Below are 14,154 nucleotides of genomic sequence, written 5' to 3' on the forward strand. Positions count from 1 at the left end.
TCCTCATCCTGAAAGTTCTCTGAAGACAAATTTGTCTCCAAGAATGATTTTGGGTTGAGTAAAATTGCATGTTTCAGTGAAATGATATTTCTTCTCGCCAGTTTATTTATATTCATCATAATTGTCTCACTGTGATGCCTCCTATTCATTTGCTGGATCCACTTGTCTCACATCTTGTTCTGACTCTCAGTGCTTTTTAGGGTAAGCCTGCCTTTCAAGAATATGCATGATTGGTACCATAGGAATAGTTTTCATGTGCTTGCAAGAAGTGCATTGCTAAGCAAAGTAAGCAGGGAAGCTGGGAGAGATGAGTGGAAAATGACTACATGAAAAGGAGGAAAGAATTAAAATAGATGGCAAGAAGTTAATCAAATAAACAAAGGTCCTTTTTAAAATTTCTTGATTTTTTTCTTTTTTTTTTTTTTTTTAAATAACCTCAATCTTATAATGATTGCACTGGCCAACCCTTGATACTTTTCTGTCTGATTAGAGCTGGGTTGTAGTAGCCGTGATGAGTTACCACAATAGTCTATTATTGGCATTGTTAACTAGTGTTCCTTGTTAAATTTAACTAAAAGGGGCAGGTAAGGGAATCTTTTCAAGGTGTTCCTCAATTTATAATTATTTAAATTTATTTTAAAGGGTGAATTTATTTTAATTTATCAGAATGTCCTTGTCCTGAAAATAAAAGCTCTTCAGTTTTGGTGGGGTTTTTTCCTTCTTCTATAAATTCATGCTTGAGGAGAGTTAATTTACTATGCAGAGAATTTTTGAAGGTCATATTCAGTTCCATTAGCATTGTACAGAGGACCTTTGAGAATAGCTGTTTGGCTGTGCAGGTATTTCTGTGTCCCTGTGTTGCTCTATGTACCAGGTGCCATTTTTCTACCAAAACAGTAGACACCTTTCTGTCCACTGTGTCTAGATACTAGAGATGAAGCTACTGTATATTAAAATACAAAGGTATCAGAAGGGAGCTGTCACTTCCTTCAGTCCTGGCTTGCAAACCTGTAAAGAAGGCCTGTTAGATGTGGGTGGAGAAGGAGCTCCAGAAGGGCTGGATCTTTGAAGGAAATACTGCTTTGGTGAGTTTAGTAGAAATGTTTTCTGCTGGGTTTGTTTTGCCTTTCATTCTGTGAAAGTCTAGTGAGAAATTAGGTGACATGTTTCTGCGTTTGCTATAGAGGATAAGTTTTCTTGAGGACGCAGACTCATAAGGTGACAAATCTGTCCAGTGATGGGGAAAAATAATTTGCTTCCACATAACACATGAGTAGAAACTATGCAAAAAAACACTTACGGACTTGGACAGGTTTTCTCTCAGGATAATAGTTCTTGTCCTGGGATTTCTGTAGACCTTTTAGTACTATATAACTTCCCTTCCATGACCACAGGTCCTATAAATTGCACAGGGGAATAGCACAAAAATCTGGTTTTCTGCACAGGAGAAAAGCTGTTGGGGAGAACACTGAGGTCAGTTCAGTCCCCTACATTTTGGGGTATTATACATGACATGGTTAAACCAGAAAATTCCCAGATTATCTATAAGCATGTGATGTAGGCAACAGAAGGTGCCAAGTACTTGCTCACACCCTTGAAAGAAAGGTGACGTAAAAGAGAAAAAACAGGCTACAACTGTGAGTCTAGAGTTACATTTGTTCACTGTTTGAGTAAGAAAGTGTGATATAAGATCATCTAGTTCCTTTTTTAAGTCTTCTCTGACTTCATTTTGTGTTGAGTACAGATTTTCCCCTCCCATCAGAAAAAGTTATGTGTGCTTCACACTGACGAATACCAGTTCTGCCACGTTTCATGGGAAACAGCACATTAAGTTACTCCTCCTTGTAACTTTCCTTAAAATCAAGTATGATTTATGTATCAGTCATCATAAATAAATAGAGAAAACTCTAAGACTGGATCTGTCTGTGTTCTTTAGAGGTGAAAGATGTTCTCCCAATGTATGCTACATCTGCCCATGCCTCTTTACTTTTGAAACCTGTTTTTATTTATGATTATGGTTGCCCAGAAGAATAGTCTGTTGCCACACATTGTATCAGTTTACTCAGTCTTTTGGGTGGGAGAGTTAAGTTACAAAACTTTCCTGTAGCGCTTTAATGACTTCCACCATATTAATTTGTGATTATATTTGGATGGCCAAAGACCCAGCACTGCCAGTGTAAGGATGAGGAAAGAAATAGGGAAGATGGTTATTTACCATACAGATTATTGTTATAAAATGGCAATAGACCCATTGAAAGCTCTGGTACCCCAGTCTGACGTTCCAATATGGCATACTGAAGTGTATAGCAACTCAGTATGAGGATTGCAGAGGTTCCCTGAGCAAATACATTTTTCAAAATGCCACCACAGTATTGGCTGTGAGTAGAGTTTGAACAGAGCAGAGACAAGTAGTAACTAAAAATCTGCCTGATGGAGAAGGGTTGCCAGTAGCAAACTGTGTATACTGCAAGCCATGTCCTCACAACTAAGCCTGGGATTTCTAGGTCTCACAGAATTTCAGAGCTGTTTCCTTCATGGGCTTCACTTGGATTGCACTTACCTGGATCCTATTTCATGTTCTTGTACCTGCTCACAGTCCATCTGCTCCGTTTCTGCTTGAGGGTCCCAGACAGCAGCTTGCGCTTGCTCCCCAGATCTGGAATTGTCATCCAGCATGTGGTTGTCTTCAGCTGGTCCAACACATCTGCAGTGTGGTAAGTGCTTGCCTCTGATCTGAGATCACAGCTATGACCATCACCTATTGCATGGGAATCTACTACGTTGGAACTTAGAAAAGATAGATATGGGAAGAGAGAGGTAGATATGAAAATTGCTCCTTAATAATAGAGAAACACTGCTGTGGCATCTTGCATTGCTGTTTTCCAGTCTGTTAGACTTATGTGAGGAAGCAGAAAGCTTGTCATTCTGTGGAGCTGGTGGTTTGCTACGCATCACCAACCACTTAGCCTCTTAAAATATGAAATGCTGCAAATGCTCCGTCTGCACAAGTCATAACGCGATTGATTGGCAGGGCTGTTCTGAAGACATTGAATGGAGCCAGATGAAGGTAACCCGAGATCCTCACTGTAAGCCTTTTGATTCAGAACCATATTTGATCAATGGTTACAGCTGATGTGTGGTAGAAATACGTTTGAGGAGAATGCCATAACTCTCTTCAGACTGTGCTGTTCCGCTATTGGCATTAGGTTGTGTGGTTGAGACTTACAGTCTTCTTGCATCAGCTATGCTGCCTCTAAATTAGCCAAAGAAGAAATCCAAAGAGAGTGTCTCTGACACTGTTGTGTTTTAAACAGTGCATTCAAAATTATAAATATACTTGACCATTCCTGTTGTTTGACATGAAAATGACACAAGGTACAAATGTGACACCTTGCTGTCCATTGAAGGTGAGAGAAGAATCCCACCTCTCCTTGGCATTTTGTTGCATGTGGGAGCAATTGTGTACTTGTAGTCTGAGTAGCTTTATTTCAGAATCAACAGTAAAATATCTACAGGATAACTTCACTGTTGCAGAAACAAACAAGAAAAAAAAAAATTACAGGAACTCAGAAACTGAAACAGAGGTTGTTTCATAGTAGTAGTAGATACTTGGGCAATACCTAGAAAACAAGTTATTAGAGCTTCTTACCTTTGTGAACTAGTCTTCTGCCTCAGAAATGCCCGTATTCCCAACTGCTTTTCTATCTGTTAAAACAAATCATGTGGGCATATGATTTGAGCCCTGAGACTTAAAGGTAAGCATGTACCTGAAATTAGGCATGTGTATGTATTCTGCTGAGTAAGTGCATCCTGGTCAGGTATTTAAATTTTAAATTCATTGGGGCCTTCACTCATAAAGTAAGCAAATTTCAACCTAGACAGCAGGGAGAGGAATAAACATTAAGCTCAAAACAAACTGTTATCAAAGTAGCTCTTCAGTCTGTGTAGAATTACACTTTAAAATGGGCAGAGCATCTTTAAAATCCTTTTGCAGTAGCTAAGAGCTTATACATTAGCTTTCATGAGAGGCATTACAGATGTCTCTGAATATTGTATAAACACTAGCCTGTTTGCAACAGTTTAAAAACCTAAATATTTTATAAGAATATACCGAACATTTAACTCGCCTTGTATTTTTTATACAGCAATAAAAACCACATTTTTATCAAAAGATGCTGGAAAACCTGACTAGTAATGTGACACATTGTTATAACCTAGGAGGAAAGTTCACTGGTCTAGAATTAATAAAGTGTGTGATCTGTACAGGAATTTCTACACTACAGGGTGAAACAGCTACCCTTGGCTTTGCTTGCTTTTGCATAAAAATGCATGTAATATGTAAGAATGTTCTCTGATGTATCTTTATGTCTCTGTGGAAAAAGAGGTTTCTGTGGTTTCCAACTGGACATCACTTGGAAAATGAAAATACCACCTCCACACCTGATCTGATCTATGTGTGACATTGCATGCCTTTACCAAGTAGCTTTCCTGCAGGAGGCAGGAAACAGCAAGTATTTTCTCCCAAAATATATGTACCAATTTCAAGGAGACCCAAAGCATGCTTTGAGGGAGTTACAATGAGTTTCTTTAATCCAGAATTCCCAGATGGATTCCAGGAGGAATAATTCCCCTAGTGACTTGGCTGTATTCCCAAAGGCTTTCATTCCCATTTTCACACATGATACACGCACGTAGGGGTAGCACCTCGAAGGATGTACATGACCTCAAAGACTCACCATCTCCTTAGCAGAATTAACTGTTCTGAGAAATGACCCAACCTGAACACTTGGCCATACCAGAGGTAATGCTGGACAGGGAGGAGAGTTAACTCCAGGAAGGGAAAAATTATTGACCTTCTACAATGGAAAGCTCCCAGCTTCAGTGTAGAAAATTTAAGGGTTGCCTTTGTTCCCCTACAGCTTGTCAGGACACTCTGTGGTGGGGCTTTTTGGGGAGAGAGTTCATGTGTTTAAAAGGGAGTTATATTCCCAAGGCAGAGAAGTGTAAATCCATGAGCAAGTGAGATTTAGGACACAGCTTTTGTTTTCCACAGTCTGTCTTAACAATTCCAGCAGGAATGCAACAACTTTACCCCCTCCAAGCCAGAGCAATTGTGTACTGTAAGTGAAGGACTATATAGGTTTTTGGGGGAATTTTAACATAGGTGTACCGGGTGGCCACAATTTTTCAGAGCTATCAGGCTTAGGTAGCAGCTGAATAGACGTTTTAAAAATCACAAATTGAAAGACTAGTTAGGAGAAGGAAGAGTTTCACCTTCTAAGTCTTTTCAAAACTGTACTTTGTTGTAAGGTCATAGTTTTAATTTTTTATGTCTCTGCTGATTAATTTAATTGTTCTGATTTTCCTGATTGATTTCATTATATCTGTTGCTTTTATTGCCTAAATGTCTTTATCAAGCTTGACCTTTAATGCAAACATTCACATGGTTTTCAACAGAAATTCAGCTTCTAATTGTGTAGGTATTTAAAAGGTTGCTTCCTTTTTATACTAAAAGAGTTGCTCATGAGTGTTGTTCCATTAAAGACAGCAATGCCTCCATCAGCAACTGCTATGAGCGAAGTTAGGATGACACAGTGGTAGAAATGCTTGACCCTCTCTAGTTGTCACTGCTGATGAAGTGAATGTGTACCAGCAGGAGAAATGTTGGAGTTCTCCATGATTAGTAAACCTGGAAGGTCTGTAGATAAGGTCTTGTATCCTTTGTTTTTTCCAGGACACAGCAACCCATCTATGGTGCAATTTCCTTTGCAAGGCTGAGTGCATATTTTTCCACTCCAAAATTTGCATAACACTTGGTCACTTAGAGCAGAAGAATGAACAATATTTGAGATTTCCATTTTGAATTATTTAGGAATCTAACCTTACTTGCTGAGTGTATAAAGCTATCCCTAAATAACCCACCTGCACTAGCTGTGAAAGAATTATCTTGTCCCCTAAAAGGAGACCACAACATTAACTGCAAGGATCCAGAGCTACAGGATATTTATACATCTTAATTCTTCCAGGAATCATGGAACTGGCTTTGCTTAATGGAAGATCATGTGTGTTGAAGGGGAAATTCCTTTCAGATCTGCACAGACATCAGGTCAAAAGTTTGTACTGGACAAAAATATAATGACTAGGGTAGTCTGAAAAATGGTGGCCAAGAAAATGCATGCTCTGGAATAAATGATATGGTTGATGTGGCTAGATCTCACACATGTGTATATCAGGATTAATTCCTTGGTGGCCTATAGTTATTTCCACTTTACATTGGCATAAACTATGTAGAAAATAAGGTTAGCATTTGTGCCATCTACAGAGCAAATACCAGTGCCAGCCCAAGTTGCGCAGTTTTTTTTGTGTGTCTGTGTTTTTCTTATATCTTGAACAGGAACATGGCTTCCTTAAGGCACAGAAATGTCAGAAAATCTATCACCAGGCTTGTCCCTATAGCTTTTAGTTGTTTGCAATCAGTTCTTTCCTATAAATATATTTCTGTATTTCTATTTTGAATAACTGAGGAAGCCATCCAGTCTCCTTTGTTCGACGAGTATGTCAGGCCACCTGTGAGTCATGAGGCTGCAAAGGGTGAGAGAATTCTTCACCTCCTCCCTCAAGATTTTTTTTTTTTTAACAAGGTTTATTACTTCCATTTGACAGGTTGGAAGCTGGGACACTAAATAACTTGGCCAAGGTCATATAGGAAATTCGAGATGGAGCACCAAACATATGATTGCTACTGGTTTCCAAGCCATCTCTCAAACCACTGGACATCCTTCTTAATTTCCAGTCTTTTCTGGCACTGCTACCAACTTTCTGGTCCCATTCCTCAACCACACTGCACCAGTTTTCCCCTCCTTTTGTAAATAAAACCAACCTTGCAAGGTAATGTACCAAAGCAATCAACAGATACATAGTAATTTCCTCAGCCAGTTTCACTTCTCTTTCAGTTTACAACTTGTCCACGGACAAATTTATTCCTTGCTTGGAGCACTTTACTGAATCATTATTATTCAAAAGTATCTGTTAGCACTTTGCTAAGCCTCAGACTGAACATCTTTGATCCACCCATTTCAAGATTAGATGGATGACAGAACCCAAGCTTGAGATCCAAAAACATCCATGTTTTGGAGGTATATTCAAAGCCCAAGCCTGGATTTGACTCCCAACACAGTTACTTTGATCTGGCTTCAGACCTGAATACCGTGTCCTGTGACACCTCTGCTTCTAGCACAAAATCTTGTGTTCCTATCTCTGTGAGAGCTCCTAGCCTTGATGAGTGCCTCAGTGCACCTTGTATGGGAAATGACACCTACTGATCCTCTCAGACTTCATTCAGGTGGTGTTCATGTGCAGCGGGGGTTTTTTAATGGTTGGTTATTTATTACTTACCTGGAGGCCTAGAGAATTTGGTGCTTTGACAGAGGTGTGCAAGAAATCCCATTGTTGCCTGTTGTTGCCATTGTGCTCTCCCTCTTGCCTGTTTTCCATGTGGGGTGTGCCACTGCTTCCCACTTCCTAGAAATCAGATCACCACCACTCCTCCCCATTTCTCTCCTGTCCCCACATGATGAGAACATTGTATGTTTTTCTCCCCCAAGGATGGGAAAGCCAGAGCAAGCTTGGTACTGTGGTCTTTTGCACTAAGAGCACTTCAGTGGCAATTCACTCTTTCCAGGGAATTATTCTAGATTTATTCACCACAAAGCATCCAACCATAACAACTCAGTAATTTTAAGGCCTAAGGAAAAAATGTAACAAGATGTTCAAAAATTTTGGTTTGGGATAATTGGGAGTTGTTTATATCCTTGTGCTGCTGATTATGTTGTCATATACCACCATTACTGGTGTCCTCAGGAACAGGATTATCTTTGCTTGGAAACAAAGCCTCCATTTTAACCACTTAAATGCTGGTTAATGTAGCTGATAAATGGGAGGAAAAATACTCCCCTGCTGCTACTGGATCTATCAGATGCTCAGAAATCACAGTGATGAGGGTTGAATAAACAGATAGGTGGATAAATGAAGCATACTCACTGTAAGTTTTATGATAAAACTATCAGGGCACTGCAATTTTTCTTTAAAGCATTTAGGGCAGAGTCTGCCCACTGCACAGCAGAATACCACTGTTGCTCTTCCTGGGATTGAAAATAACTCTCTGTGCATTCAGATCATACCAAGCTTTCCAAGCTGTATCTTCCTTTGTTTTCATACCCTCCAATTATTTCTGTGTGAATCTGGAATTCACATCTCTGGCCCATGGTTTTTCCCCTGGCTCACTGAAATGCCAGGGCTACCCATGAAGTCCGGTAGATGCTTCTTGTAGTGAAAATGTGTTGTATAAGATATGGGGCTTGACGGTATTGCTTCTCCTCAGGTTCCCTTTGACAGCTGGAATTGGTATTTCCTACTGTCCCACTGGAAAAGATTGTACTGACTGGGATGGGGCTAAATGCTCTTTACAGTACTTTGACAGTTAAAAAGTTTAAGTATAAATTACATTTGCACTCTTAAGACTTTTTTAGATTTCCAGAGTGGCATATGAAAACTTTTCTGTGAGATTTTTAGGATTTGATGTTTTGTTTTCTTAGTTGTGGGATTTTTTGTTTGTTTGTTTGTTTGTTTTTTTTTTTTCAAGGTCCTGTCAATAATATGAACTATAAGTTCTAATGTTTTGTACCAACTTCCAGCCTCTCTGAGAGTAATTTCCCCCTGATTTAATGAGAACTGGGACCTGGAAAGCAGTAAGCTAGATGCACTTTGTCAAGAGAAAGCATTGTCTGCATAGAGAATTTTCATAACATCTAATTTAAAGTGCATCTTGAATTTTTTGGGGAAAAAAAATCTCAACAACTGTAGAGAGGAAAATGAGCCATTTCCTCAGCTTGAACCTGCATGAATTAGTGGTAAAGTGTTGATCTCTAAACTTGCAGTTTCTGAACCATAAAATCTGTTTATTTCACCCTATAAAAGAACATTTTAACTTATATGGCTATTTAAGTTTAAAAGCTATTAGAGAAGTGGGTGAGGAGAGGAGAAGCAGAAGCTTGAATCAGTAATTCAGGTTTGCAATACAATCTTCATCTGCTGCATAGCTTGCATAGAAATCCCCTTCAATGTGGATTTTCTGTGCTTGTAGCAGTCCCACCATACAGGAAATATACAGTATATATTTCCAACATTATCCATTATTGTAGTAAAGCTTATAAAGCAACCCATTCCTTGTGTATTCCTGGTGATTGGCAATAACTGGATATTCTTAAGTATGCATTTAAAGAAGGAAAAACATAACAAGAGCTGGCAGAAACTAGTATCTGCAGTGACTTTCCAAAGGGAGTTGGGGGGAAGGTCTTTATTAATATGCTTTTACAGCAGGAAGAGCAACAGCTTTGATAGAAAACCTGCCTACCTACCATGGCTTCTCTTATACTTGAATGTCAGGATTTTTCGCGTTTCCCTGCAGACTGAAGGTGCTAGGTCTAAAACTGAGTCGATCAAATACCCCCTTGGGTGGGCAGAAGAAAGCCACAGCACCCTTGGGAGAGAGCTGGCATGTGATGAGGAGGGATCACTTCGTGCCTCCAGGCAGGGCAGGGATGGAGGCGGCCTGGGTCCCGCGGCAGCACCCTCCCTGCTGCGCCGTGGCTTGTTGCATCCTGAAGAAAGCAAAGAGAGGCTTGTGCTGCTTCAAATATAAGGTGGGTGTTTGTCCTTTGTCCCAGGGTAGAGCCCAGGAAGGGAACCCGGCTTCATGCACAGGCTTTGGTGCTCAGTCACACACACACACACACACGGCTGTTTGCAAGCAGCAGCCTTGCTACAGCAGTCACCTTCAGTGAAAGGGAAGAGAGATTTTGATTCTCTGTCTTCAAAATTGATAGAAAATTGTCAAGGCTTTGAGAGGCTGTGCTTTACTTGAGCTATGTAGGCCTCTTCTATACTAACTATCCCTGAACTTGCGCTACCTTGCTAAAAATAGTTCAAAGTGTAACCGTGAGTTCGCTGAACTGTGATCCTACCAGTTCTGTATTATTCGACTCACCATTCCTTTGAAAGTATTCATCCTTCCCCTCGTAAAACTTAAATCAGCTCATTCCTGGGTCCAAGAGTTGACATCATTATGATGTTACATCCTATGTAATGGTGTGAGACCTGGAAAAGCATTCACAGCAAAACCACGCGGTGAATTGAATTTGCAGTGCCTCAGCCCTTGCTTGCAGTCTAATCTCCCTCCCACCCTCTGTGTTCCCTTGTACTTTTAAAATCTGTGCAGTTCCTTGGAAATATCCCACGGTAACAAAGCAGCACGCTACTGAGTATCTATCAAGGGTCTTTTTAATGTTCCCGTTTTTCTTTCCATGACCCCATTTGTTTTACAGTGTTTGTGAGAGCAAAAGTGATTGTTTTACCAAATTAAGCTAGTTTTCTTGCCAGGAACAGTGGCTAGGATCTTGTTGACAGATTTGGAAAAGATTATTCTTTCAGTACATTTTGAGTGAATTTTTTAAGGATGTCTGCCATATACTGTTTCCAAACTCAGACCACATTTAACTGTTTAATATTATACAGTGACAGGGACAAATTAGCACCTTTCATTTTCCTACCAAAATTAACACATCCCAAGAAGACATTTCAAGAGCTACAGATCTCTTATTTCGAAATACATGTAGGAAACTACTTAAAATGTTGAACTCAAAATCTTGGCCCAAATAAAGTTTGAAAGTTTTGTTATTTATTTCAGAGGCCTCAGAATTTTACCCATTTTGCTTACATGTGTTTGGAGTTACCTTTTCTCTCGCCTGTCTTTTATATGATGATTTTTTCTTTTTGATGGAAAACTCTCTTCACAGTTTGCTCTGAACCCCATGTCTCATCCCTTTGATCAAGGGCTTCCTCATGGACATGAGAGGAGATTTTTGTTTGGGTTTACCCCCTTCTCATACATAACTTGGCCTCTGGGTTTGTTTGTTCTTCCATCTTCCTCTGAAGCATCTGGAATTTGCCACAGCTAGAAATGGGCTAATGGGCAGGGGGCATAGATGCCTCTGGTGGTAGTGAGAAGCTCCTCAGGCTTCTGGCTGGTGTGAATTGCCCCCAGTCACACTGGTGGGGATCACTGCAATTTTCTTTATTGTTATGCCTCTTCCTAGTGAAGGACACAGCTTTCTTCCAAGGCACTTGTGGTACTTAAGACTTATTAGTCTTCTGTGCTAAAAGTCTGAATTTTGTATAAGATATTGGAAGATCCTAGATGACTTGTGTTTAGGTGGATTTTGGAGTTGAAGTTCTGAGTTTAGCATCATGACTGTTGTCATGGCAGGGGTGAGATGATCTAGGCAGTGCTTCTGGCTGTATGTTGTCATGGCATTGGGGGATGTGATGCTGTATAGGGCCATTTTTGCTGTTACGTTAAATGATTCTTTTGATCATTTGTGCTCATTGAAGCTGCTATGCAATGTGGGTACATGATGATTCTTATTCTTTCTTCCATCTTTGGCCAGTACAGATACCTTGGGTTACCAGAAGAGAGAATACGAACCCAAGTCAATATGTCTGTGTATTTCACTTTTCTGCCTGAGAATATTAAGGCCAGATTCTCATTTATACTAAGCCCACTTGCAATATTCTGGCAACATAAAGATGCCTTAGCAGAAATGTAAATTAAAGCCTCTTTATACTTTTAATAGTGTTTGTAGTTTCACTTGGCTGCAGTACAAGAATGACGCATGTCTATACAAATGGCATTTGCCATCCTGTTGATGGCTGCTGATATTCTCTGTGTCTCTACCTCCTAACTAACTAAACCACCAGTCTGCTGCAGTCCCAACTTTCCAGTTCCCTTAAAATTTGCTGCTTTCTTGAAACATCTAAACCAGAATTTAAGATTAAAATAAATTTTCTGCCCTTGCTTCACTATGTGATGACCCTGTATGTGGCTGCATGAATCTCTACTAACTGTCCAGTTCTGCAGTGCCCAGGCAGATTATTATCACCGTGTACATTGCTTAAACTGGGGAGGAAGGTTCATCTTGGTATGCTGTGTACAATGCAGAGCACCCCTTTCTTTTTTGGATTAAGAAAAAGAAAATCTCTTGGAAGGAAACTTGTATTATAGGCTCTTGGAGCAAGAACCTCATATATTTTACATTAAATCATCCCAGCTTTTACACGTTCAGGTCCATTTTAATTTCTAACCATTAAGACCTTGTGTACCAGTGCCTTGTCTTTCAAATGGGTAGTATTGCCCTAGCTATTCTTACTGGGATGCTGCAAGAATGAAGAATGTTCAAAAGCCCAACAGTTTAAAGAGAAAAGAAATTAGGAGCCTGAAGTACAAGGCTTGTAGAGAAGTCACATGTGAACTAAATACTTATGAAAAAATGTCAATATCAGCATATACTTAATAAATTTCAAAGAAAATACAGCTTTTGTAATGTTTGAAAGCATGTATAAACATTTTATTAGGTCCACGGTTGTATTCTGACTGTAAGGTCTTGTGCTAAATTACCACATGTTCAACAGTGCAGGGCTCAGAACAGTCATGAAAAAAAACCTCCAAGAAGAATCCAAAATGAATTTTTGTTTATTTGGACTTCTTGTTTTGTTTTGTTTTGTTTTTAAAGTAAATGTTTAGTAAGCGATGACTGCAAAGTGCATAGCCTTGAAACTGCCATAGAAAAAAAGGTAATGCTGTCTCCCTCATGGAAATCTGGAGGTCTCCAGTGGTTTAAGTCTCCCATGCCTTCCTTTTCAAGGTCATGAGAACTTAGTCCAAAACCTGTTTGTGGTCTAGGACTGGCTGGTAGCTTGTCAGAGTCTCTGTCCCTATTGATTTTAAATAGAGAAAATTAAACGTGGAGAGAATAGAAGGAAAAGAAATGTCTCTAGCAAACTAAAATGACAGTATTTAGAGCTGCTAAGGAGACTGAGATCTTAAAATAGTTTATGTAGGGGAGAAAGTTTAAGGGTCTCAGTGATGGTGAAATGGCATAAGACTTATGAAATGCAAATATTTATAAGATTCTGTAATTTAGTAAATGGATTCTTAGAAACTAAGAGATGAATAGCCTCTCTACGTGTAATAAAGAATGTGATGGCGCTCTGAAAACCCTCAGAGAGTGTAACATATAGGGTAATAGCATTTCTGCAGAAAGCTCTTATCTCTTTTATACTCTTAAGTTCTCCCTATATTCTTCCTGTTGATGGTGCAAGTCTTCACTGCAACACTTTCTATCCAGACTGCGTTTCTCTTTCCAAATCTCATCTGAAAGTATATTTTTTTAGCATTTCTAGATTAAATATTCTTCCTGTGTTGATAGGTGACTCTGGAGGAATTTTCTGAATGACTGATCAGATAAAACTACCCTTTTTGGGAGCAGCTTGCACAAGGAGCATTGTACAGTTGAATGGGGCTGTTAGAATTTAATCTGTCTGGTACTGTCACCGAAGCTCAGCTGTCATGGGTTGTTTACTTATCACACTGCATTGCTATTTTCTGAAGGATAAAATATTCCAAACCCAAACAAACTCATAATTCAAGAAGAAAGAAGACCTCCGCTGAGTATCAGTTGCCCTCTGTGCAGAGGAGGGGAGCCGCTTGCTAAGATAGAGGCTTCTCCTGAGCCCTCATTAGTTCCTTACTTGTTGTGGTCTGGCAGTGCCCGGGCTGCCGAGCTTGAAGCCGATGACAGGGGAGATGATAAAGTGTCTGCTGAAGCTGTACATGGCTGCGGGTCACTGCCTCGAAATGTGAGAACAAAATGGGTCCGAGCGCTAATGACTTTCAGGTGTGCACGCCAGGGCCTGTCAGGGCAGTCAAGGAATTAGTGCTTGGCACAAGGCGCAGACCTCTTGGCTGCCAAGTTAAACATAAATGGGGCCTCGTGTAAATAAACAAGGGCAAAGTGAGCTTTTACTCGCACTAGATTGTATATCAAGCTCGTACACATGCATCGAGCCCATCGCATGCACGCACATGCAGCGACCCCCTCCTAGGGCAGTAAGGCAAGATGGGATGTTACAACTGTGAAACGCAAGGCTGAGGGGAGTTCCCCAGCACCATTTCTCATTTATGGGCAACGTGGACAAGGCCCTGCCTTGCTAGAGGCTGTTCAATCTGCATTTCTCTTTTCTGTACTTCCTTTCTCGTGC

The sequence above is a fragment of the Tyto alba genome, unplaced genomic scaffold (assembly GCF_018691265.1).
Source record: "Tyto alba isolate M040663 unplaced genomic scaffold, T.alba_DEE_v4.0 Super-Scaffold_33, whole genome shotgun sequence".
In the NCBI taxonomy this organism is placed as follows: Eukaryota; Metazoa; Chordata; class Aves; order Strigiformes; family Tytonidae; genus Tyto; species Tyto alba.